This window comes from Lutra lutra, chromosome X (genome assembly GCF_902655055.1).
Source record: "Lutra lutra chromosome X, mLutLut1.2, whole genome shotgun sequence".
Lineage (NCBI taxonomy): Eukaryota > Metazoa > Chordata > Mammalia > Carnivora > Mustelidae > Lutra > Lutra lutra.
Window position 1 is genome coordinate 17,365,074 of NC_062296.1, and position 8,982 is coordinate 17,374,055.

At 48.0% G+C, this 8,982-nt stretch overlaps 1 pseudogene; it reads right to left on the reverse strand.

Annotated features, from left to right (window-relative positions):
* Positions 1-3,837: 3,837 nt before the first annotated feature.
* On the reverse strand, positions 3,838-5,984 carry LOC125091425 (nicalin-like; annotated as a pseudogene).
* Positions 5,985-8,982: the final 2,998 nt, after the last annotated feature.

An 8,982-nucleotide genomic window follows, 5' to 3' on the forward strand; every position in this document is an offset into this window, starting at 1 on the left:
TTCTGGAGAATTATCACCATTTTCTAGCATCTGGGGTACCTGTTAATTTTTGCTCTCCAGATTCAGTCAACACGATGTCATCGATGGTAGACTAGCATAATGATGTCTCATGGGATGATGAGATGATCACTATTTCCTGCAAATTGGTAGCACATGGCTGAAGAGTTGGCACACACCGTGGCAAGACAGTGGTGTTCTGCTCTGGTGTTCTCTGTTTATTGCTTGTTTTGTCTCTATTTCAAATTTTGCTGTTTTGTATATTGTGGGGGGTTTTTTGCATAAATTTTAGTTCTATAAAATATTGCATTAAAATATTATTTATCTTGGTTACTGAGTGCTTTGACGTTCCCTCAAATTTTGTGTCTGAGGTGAGTGATTTGCTCATCTCACCCCAGCCCCATGCTGACTGACATATAGAGAAGATGCGCCCATTAGATCAATGCTGCTTGCCAAGTGTTTATAAGATCATATTTGGAACACTAGCCACAATTAGAGTTGACATAAAATGAATGATAATCTAAGGTCACTTTGAGACCCACCTGCTTTTTAATGTAGCCAAATATGAATTAAGTCATCACTGCTACATCTTTCAAGTCATTGATGGTAACATTTATCCCTGCAATTCTATCTACCAGGGAGGCAATACCGCTTTTTTTTTTTTAAAGATTTTATTTATTTATTTGATAGACAGAGATCACATTAGGCAGAGAGGCAGGCAGAGAGAGAGAGGAAGGGAAGCAGGCTCCCTGCTGAGCAGAGAGCCCGATGCGGGGCTCGATCCCAGGACCTGAGACCATGACCTGAGCCGAAGGCAGAGGCTTAACCCACTGAGCCACCCAGGCGCCCAGCAAATATTTCTTTCTTATTAGGGACTGGAGCTCCAGGAGTTTCTGCTTGGCCCTTTCTTCCGTAAGTCTTAAAAGCTTCGCCTCTGTGGCTCAAGGAGCCCAGGTAGGAATTCTATCATTTATTAAGGATATGCCTGTCATTTATATTTTCAGGAACTGAAGATACTTCCACTGAATTGGGTTTGGTAGTTTCATTGGGCCCAGAGCAAGACCAACAAGGGTCAAAAACTGCACTTGCATCTTGTCAATCCCTATCCTAAGTCTATAACTGGTAGCTGTAGTGTCCTGGCTGATCAGAAGTTAGTGTTTAACTCAGACCTAGGATTTACTATTCTTCAAAATTTGGGGTATTTCCTTTTCACCAGGAAAAATGGCTGCGGGTTCACGGTGGAGGGGGGAAGCTAAGAGAAAAAAAGGTATGCATACATACTTGGCGTGTTCTTCCTTAAGGGTATCTGGCCTCCTTTCATTCATGGGATCCTAAATTTATAAATCAACTTAGATCTGGTAATTGAGTGAAAGGTTATGACTCACTATTGTGGTAGATTAGGTCAGGTTTCCATTCACTAAACCAGGAGTTTTGTCAGTTACAGAAGGATCCGTTTGTGTCCTAGGGCTCTTGCTCAATTATATAATGCCAAAGATCATTGTGAATTACAATTTCTAGTTACTATACAGGTCCTGCTATGGATTCTAGTAGTCACCCCAGCTGTGTCTACGTTGGGTCAGTGCTCCCATCTAGTCTTTGCTAGGCCGGGCCCTTAATTACCCCCATTGAGATTAGCAAGCTCATTTTGACCGTAATATGTCACACTAGCACCCTCGCCTAGAGAAAAGAGCTAATAAGGTTGTTTTAAAAGATAAGAGGGCTTGAGTAGCAAATGTGGAGGGAGCGCTGGAGTTGTAAAAATCATATTTTCCACCCATGATAGTAAAGATTAGTTCCGGGAGAAAACCATCAACTGATGCTAAAACAAAGGGGGAAATTGTGATGAGCATCAGAATATTTGCATTGTTCTTAAAATGTCTCTCCACAGACTGCTTATTAGTTGCTAGAGAAAACACAGTAATTGTAAAGTGGGAAACCTAGAAAACAACTTGATTGGCTGATGAAAATTTACATCGCCCATGGGGGGCAGCCAGACATCCTGTGCCTCCCAATATTATGCTCTGAGAAGGACACAACACCAATTATGCAGTTGTCTAGCCAGGAATGCATAATGTGAATGTAAACATGAGGAAATATTAGACAAACTGCAAATGAGGAGCATTAAAATAAAAGGAAGGACTGTATTTGTCAAAAATCTCAATGTCAGAGAAGAAAGACCGTGCATGTTTCAGATTAGAGAAGACTAGAGAGACGTGACAACTAAATGCAAGACTGGATCCTGGGCTCAAGGGTAAGGATGTGCTAGACAGGGCATTATTGGTCAATGGACAAAATTGAACTATGGGAATTAGATCAAAGCTCTGTATTCATGTTACATTTTTTTGATTATTTGATATGGCTTTATTTTCTGATCATCCAACTGTGTCCCACAACCAGCCTGAGCGATCACCAGTCAGTGATCCTGACAACCCAATCTGCCTTGGGGAGGGATGAAGGGGGAAGGATGAGCTAATGCTGGTGCCTGCGTCCAGCATCCCAGAGGTGATCAGTCTGGCTGGGCAGTCAGTAAACAGTCTTGGGGGGAGACAGGCCACCCAGCAGGGCACAGAAAGGGGGAGAGGCAAAAGAGAACCTGTGGCCCGCATGCTTGCCCCTCACTAGGCCCGGCTCGGCCAACATCTGGGGCCTGCAAGGCTGGGATGGCAGCCCTGTCAGGAAGTCTGGCTGGAAAAAGGTAGGAGGTCCCAGGTGGAGGCAGAGATGCCGTCCTCCAGGAGCCTGTCCCTTCCAGCAAGTGGAGAGTTGGCTTCTGGGTAAGGAGTGGCTGGGTGGCAGACCAGAAGATGGCAAGACCTTCTTGGGGGCAAAGGAGGCCGGTGCCTGAGCACCTCATCCCTCATCTTGACTTTCCTCCCTGCACAAAACACCTAATGGATTATACTGCTAATGAATCGGTACACTGGGAAGAAACACCTGGGCCTCCCTGAGGTCAATTTCAGCGGGGTTCGAGGTGTCCTCCTCACGCCCCTCCCTTACGAGGCACCTGATCTGTGGGGTTCAGGCCCTGATTCTCCTCTCCAGGTTCTGGGAAGGGCAGCCCTGCCAGCCCCACGGTCAGTTGCATCTCCCCCAGAAAACACTCTCGCTCCACCCCCAGTTTGGACGCCCTCCTAGGACCCTGAAGCAGAAGCTGCCCCAGAACACATACTCTTTTCTACAGGTGAGGAAACTGAGGCCCAGAGAGACTGAGGTAAGAGGCAGAGGAGCCAGGGGGCCTACTTTAGGGCTGCCTCTTGCCCCAGGGACTCTGAAGGCACTGGGACCCTAGGGGGACAGGCCCAAGCTCCCTGGGGTACGGCAGGAGGGCAAAGGCAGTGAGAAGCACAGGGGAGGGCAACTGGTGCAAGGAGCCCGACAGGGAGGCCACTGAGTGTTCAGGGCACCAGCTGTCCATGGGGACTTGGGGGACATGCATCCAAGGCTACACCCTGAGCTGGTCCCCTCAGCCCTGGCCAAGGCGGGGGAGACACAAGTCTTCTGAGGAAGGGGCCAGAACCAGGGACCCGGAGGCTGGCCTTGCCGTCCTTCAGACAAGAGGAGAGAGTATCTCAGTCACCATAGGGTGACTGGGGCAGGGTGGAGGACAGACACAGAGCTGGGAGTCCCTGGTCAGTGTTGAGGGTAGGAGTTGGGACGCTGAGGCTGCACATTTCCTCTGTCATCTCTGCTCACAAGCCCCGAGGACCATGGGGTCACCTCCAGGGCTCGGGGCTCAATGGCAGGCTCGTTCCCAAGACCATGGCCTGGCCCTGGGACTTCCACCTAAATGCTCCTCCAAGGGAGTGCAAAGGACAAAAAGGAGAAAGACTCCCCAAGTCCTCAGGAGCAACACACAAAAGCTCTGTGTTCCAGGTTGGGGCCTCTCAGCAAGGGGTGAAGCCCTGCCTTCTTGCCGGTTGTGGAGCAGGGAGGGGTGGCAGGTGCAAAGCTCCCTGCGCTGGTGGGTGGCCACAGCACGGCATTCGGGAGCAGTCCCTGAACTGTTTTGTACAGGATGCTGAAGTGCCAGAGGCAGTAGGAGGGTTTGAGTGAGGTCAGGTGCAAACCCTGCCTCAAGGAAGGCCTGAGGGCCACCTGCAGGGTCCCCTGCTTCTAGGCAGGATGGGAGAAGGGGGATGCCGAGGACTCACCTGGCCAGGGTGGCCCTCCCACAGAGGCCTTGCCTCCCACCTAAGCTCCTGCTTGCTCACCTGGACTGCTGTGTAGGTCGCCCCGAAGTAGGCACCAATGCAGATGGCCAGGAGCAAGGAGAAAACGGCTGGCTTGACCGTGTAGGCTCTTATAACCTGCTTCAGGTGGTCATGGAAGACAAACTCAGGGTCTCGTTTATCAGCTGTGATGTGGTGCTGCTTCCCCTCCTTCTGGTAGTGACTCAGGTAGTGTTCTTGCATGCCGAGGAACGTGCAGTATTTGTCCACCAGCTGGGTGGCTTGGGGCTGGCTGGTGAGCCATCCCATTGCCAAGTCCAGCTGTTTCTGCTGGGTCATCTGCTCTAGGAAGACCAGCATGTCTCAGGGGTTCCCTGCACCGGCTGGTTATAAATGACTCGGGCCAGGGCTTCTGCATTGAGCCTCAAGTTGTTGGTCAGAGTTTTAGAACAGACCTGAGATCTCATGTCCATGCTGCTACTGCCCTGGCTGTCACGGGTTAACGGGGTTGGGGTGGGGTGGGGTGGGGTGGGGTGGGGGGGAGGGCTCCCCATGTGGGCCAGGGTGAAGGCAGACAGCCAGAGTATGGTGAAGCACTCATGCTCCCAGGCCAGGATGTTCTCAGTGAGGCTGATCTTGTTCACCACGGAGAACAGCAGCTCCAGGAACTGGCCGCCACTGTCTCCAGCTCTGCAGGAAGGCAAGTTGCAGCATCTCCTTGCAAGGTGGCTGGGACGTATGAAGATAAAGGCTGTCCGCTTGGCCCACGGTGTCAGAGGACGAAGGCAGAGGACAAAGGCCACGGTGTACTGGCGTATGCTGGAATCTGTGTGGTCCAGGTTGTCTTCCAATCAGTGTTTGGTTCCCTGGTAGTCGAACTTGTCCCTCCACAAGCAAAGAACAGAAGATTGTACACTGCGTGGGTGCGCTTGTTGGTGTAGAGCTTGGAGAAGTGATGGGTGAGCCCTAGCAATACAGAGATGCCGCTCTCGTTTGAGTCCATGCCATGCGACAGCCAAGAGGCCACTCTGAAGGCATCGTAGTGAGCCATGACGATGATGGTGGTAAGGTCCTCTCCACCCAGCCACAACAGCCACCAGTCTCTCGCAGCCTTGCTGTGGACTCCGCTCACGACCATCCGGAAGCTGTTGGCCATGGTTGGGTGGAGCGGTAATTTGGCAACAGAGGCAGAGCCCTGGGAAGCGGAGCTGGCCTGCGCCTGCGTGTAAATGGAGAGCAGGACCTCATTGTGCGCAGCAAGGAACATGGGGGCAATGGTCTGCACGGCCAGCACCTTGGGCCCCATCTCCACGAATTGCCGGATGACGTCCTGGGACACAAAGGCCATGGCCAACGGCAGGACCGGGAGCCTGGCGCCGGCCGCCTGCCGCAAGGACTTCTGGTACTGCTCAGAGAAGCGCCGCAGCCGGAAGCACGCAGCCGCGGCTCAGCTCCGCACGTCCACATCGATGCGTGCGCCTGCGCGTTGAGAGCTGTGGTCGCCGTGCCTCCGCAGCTGGGTGGAGAGGGGTCAGGCTCCGCGGACGCCCTGAGGGTGGGCATTGGACCGGTAGACAGAAGCCGGTGGTTTTCAGGATGGGACTGGGCAGTAAGGGTGCCTGTGTGGGTCATATTGCTTCCTGTAGTAGATGAACTCGTGCAGTGCATCGGTAATGGAGCCGAGTGGCAGGCATGACACCTTTGGCATGTTCTCCAGGCCCTTGCCCACTAACAGAATCCTGGGCCACCGTGGGCCACACGGGGCGATTCCTGCACACTCACCTCAGTATGGGTAACCGCCGGAGCCCCTGTATTCATGTTAAACTCAGTGAAGTTCATACCTTTACTGGGGTTGCCTAAGAGAATATTCCTGTTCTGAGAAAATACACCTTGAAATATTTAGGGGTAAAGGACCACGATATAGGCAACTTGTTTTGAAAAAGTTCAGAAAGTATTCTGTGTATATTAGATATAGACACACGTATATAAAGAGCCCCACACAAATGCTAAAGCAAATAAGGCAAAATGGTTTTTTTTTAAAGTGAGTTTTCTTTTTTTTTTAAATTTTTAAGATTTATTTATTTATTTGACAGAGAGAGAGATCACAAGTAGACAGAGAGGCGGCAGAGAGAGAAGGGAAAGCAGGCTCCCTGCTGAGCAGAGAGCCCGATGCGGGGCTGGATCCCAGGACCCCTGAGATCATGACCTGAGCAGAAGGCAGAGGCTTAACCCACTGAGCCACCCAGGCGTCCCTCAAATAAGGTAAAATGTTAACAATAGATGTATTTGGTTAAAGGGTATATGAGTATTTTTTGTGTTATTATAACCCTTCTGAAAGTTTCACATTCTTTTCAACAAAACAAAAAGATATTTGGGCTTAACTCAGTAATTTGTCTCAAGTTTTTAGTGAAGATATAGTCATCTGGCCTTTCAGAGGATATAATTAGAGAGTGAGCAGGCAAGTCTCTCCCGATAAATTTACACTAGTATATTTCCCTGGCTAAGTCCTTGAATTCTTTCCTTTGCATCATGCTGAGGGATTTCTAGGGTTTCAGGATTTAGTCTAGATTTGTGCTAATCAGATCAGTAAGATAATAGAAGTATATCCTAATGCTCTAGCTACCAGACATATGGGCAAACTCTATCATCCTTACTACAGCATCCCAAGTTTCTAGTAACATATAAACTAACAAATTCCTGCAAGTCTTTTGGGATCTTCTACAGTGACTTTGCATTTCGGGTGAGCAGTGGTGGGAGGTTGGGAGCTGCTTCCTCTGACTGGAGATGAGATTCTTTTAGCAGAGTCAAATAAACCCACGAGTTTCAGTCTATACTTTGAAGTGAGAAATGAGGGACGTTGTTACATTTTGGTTTTAACTTATCCAATGTTCTAAAATGCAACATCTCTACCCCTTAGGTCCTGTCATTTCTTAATGTTCCAGAGCAAAAGTTCCAGATGCGTCCTCCCACCCCCACGAGCACTCTGTTCCAGGTGAGCCCTGGTCATAACTTACATTGGTCATTTTCTTATAGTTATTGGGCATTGCTAGATTTCTGTCTTGGATTACTAACTGGAGCTTCATTCACTCCTGCCCTATCTCTGCTAGATTAGTGGTATGTACTAACTGAGAAATAGATTTGGAATAAATCTTAAACTTACTCTTGTCAAAGAAATTTAACATAAATTGTCTGGTATTCTCTTTCATCATCACAAAACCATGTGAGATGAGGAGAGAAGCTATTATCTGCATTTTATAGTGAGGAAACTGAGGCACAAAGTAGCTAAGGTCCCATACAACATAACGATGGAATTGGTATTAGAATTTAGGCTTTCTGGGGGGTGCCAGCTGGCTCAGTCAGTAAAGCATGCGACTCTTGATCTTGGGGTTGTAAGTTTGAGCCCCATGTTGGGTATAGAGATTACATAAAAATAAAATCTTTTTTCTAAGATTGTATTTATTTATTTGGCTAAGAGGGAGAGAGACAGACAGAGACAGACAGAGACAGACAGAGACAGAGAGAATGAACAAGCATGGGGAGCACCAGGCAGAGGAAGAGGGAGAAACAGGCTCTCTGCTGAGTGGGGTCCCAATTTGGGGCTCAATTCCAGTACCCTGGGGTCATGACCTGGGCTGAGGGCAGACACTTAACCGACTGAGCCATCCAGGCGCCCTAAAAGTAAAATCTTAAAAAAAAAAAAAAAAGAATTTAGGCTTTCTGTTCTTCATTTTAGTGAAGCATCCCAGGCTCAATGAAAATACTGCCAAGTCCTCTAAAATATTTTGGAAATACTAAATATATACAAAGAATTTTGCAGAGATATCTTTTAACCAAATGAAATAATCATTAGGATACTAAATATCAAAAATGATGTCTCAACTCAAACTCAAAACTTCTCTCTTCCCTACCAGCTTTCTCTTTCATTGTCTCAGTTTCCGCCCAGATACCATTATTCTTTGCTTGCTCTTCTTCCCCTCAGCTTCCAACTCTGGCTGGCTGCACACCCCACCTAAATTGTGATGGTTAGAATCACCTTGTCCTAGTATGTATACCTCTTCAGCAGGTGCCTTTCTAGAAAATTCAAGCCAGGATATCTTCTTTAAGACCCCTTCTGTCCCATGGTGAATATTCCGTACTTTTGTCCCACCAGATACTTGAAGTTCAGGCTATACCCACTGCAACCCACTGTCTTTGCTCAACAGTTACAGACAACTCCAACCAGTCTTTAAATTTATTATTTTAGGTAAACCTCAATCACCACTCCTTGGGCCTTCTGAACCTCAAAGGACACATATCAACTGTTGTTCAAACTCTAGAGAACACATATCAACCCACAGTAGTTCCCTTGTAGCCCCTTTAATTTAGTTTGAAGATTGTGAGAGTGGGGAGAGAAATGCACAACATTATGACAATCTTCTAAGTAATCCTCACTCATTGGTTACCCTTCCTGATCACTCTCTTCTTCTCTTGAATAGACCAGAAGTTAGTAGTGGGCTGTTTTACAATGTACTATGTCCTTCATTGGATAAGTTGGCATTTCTTTTTAGAATTGCTTTAGTTGGCTATAGCAAATTATCCTAGGCAAGGTAACTTAAACAACATACATTTCTTTCTCATAGTTCTAAAGGCTGGAAATTGGAAATCATGACACCAGCATGGTCAGGAGCTGGTGAGAGACCTCTTCTTGGTTGTAGATGGCCAACTTCTTGCTGTATCCTCACTTGTTAGAGAAAGAACTATCTAGCTCTCTGGTCTCCTCTTATAATAAGAATGTTAGTCCCATTCATCAGGGCTCCACCTTCATGACCTAATTACT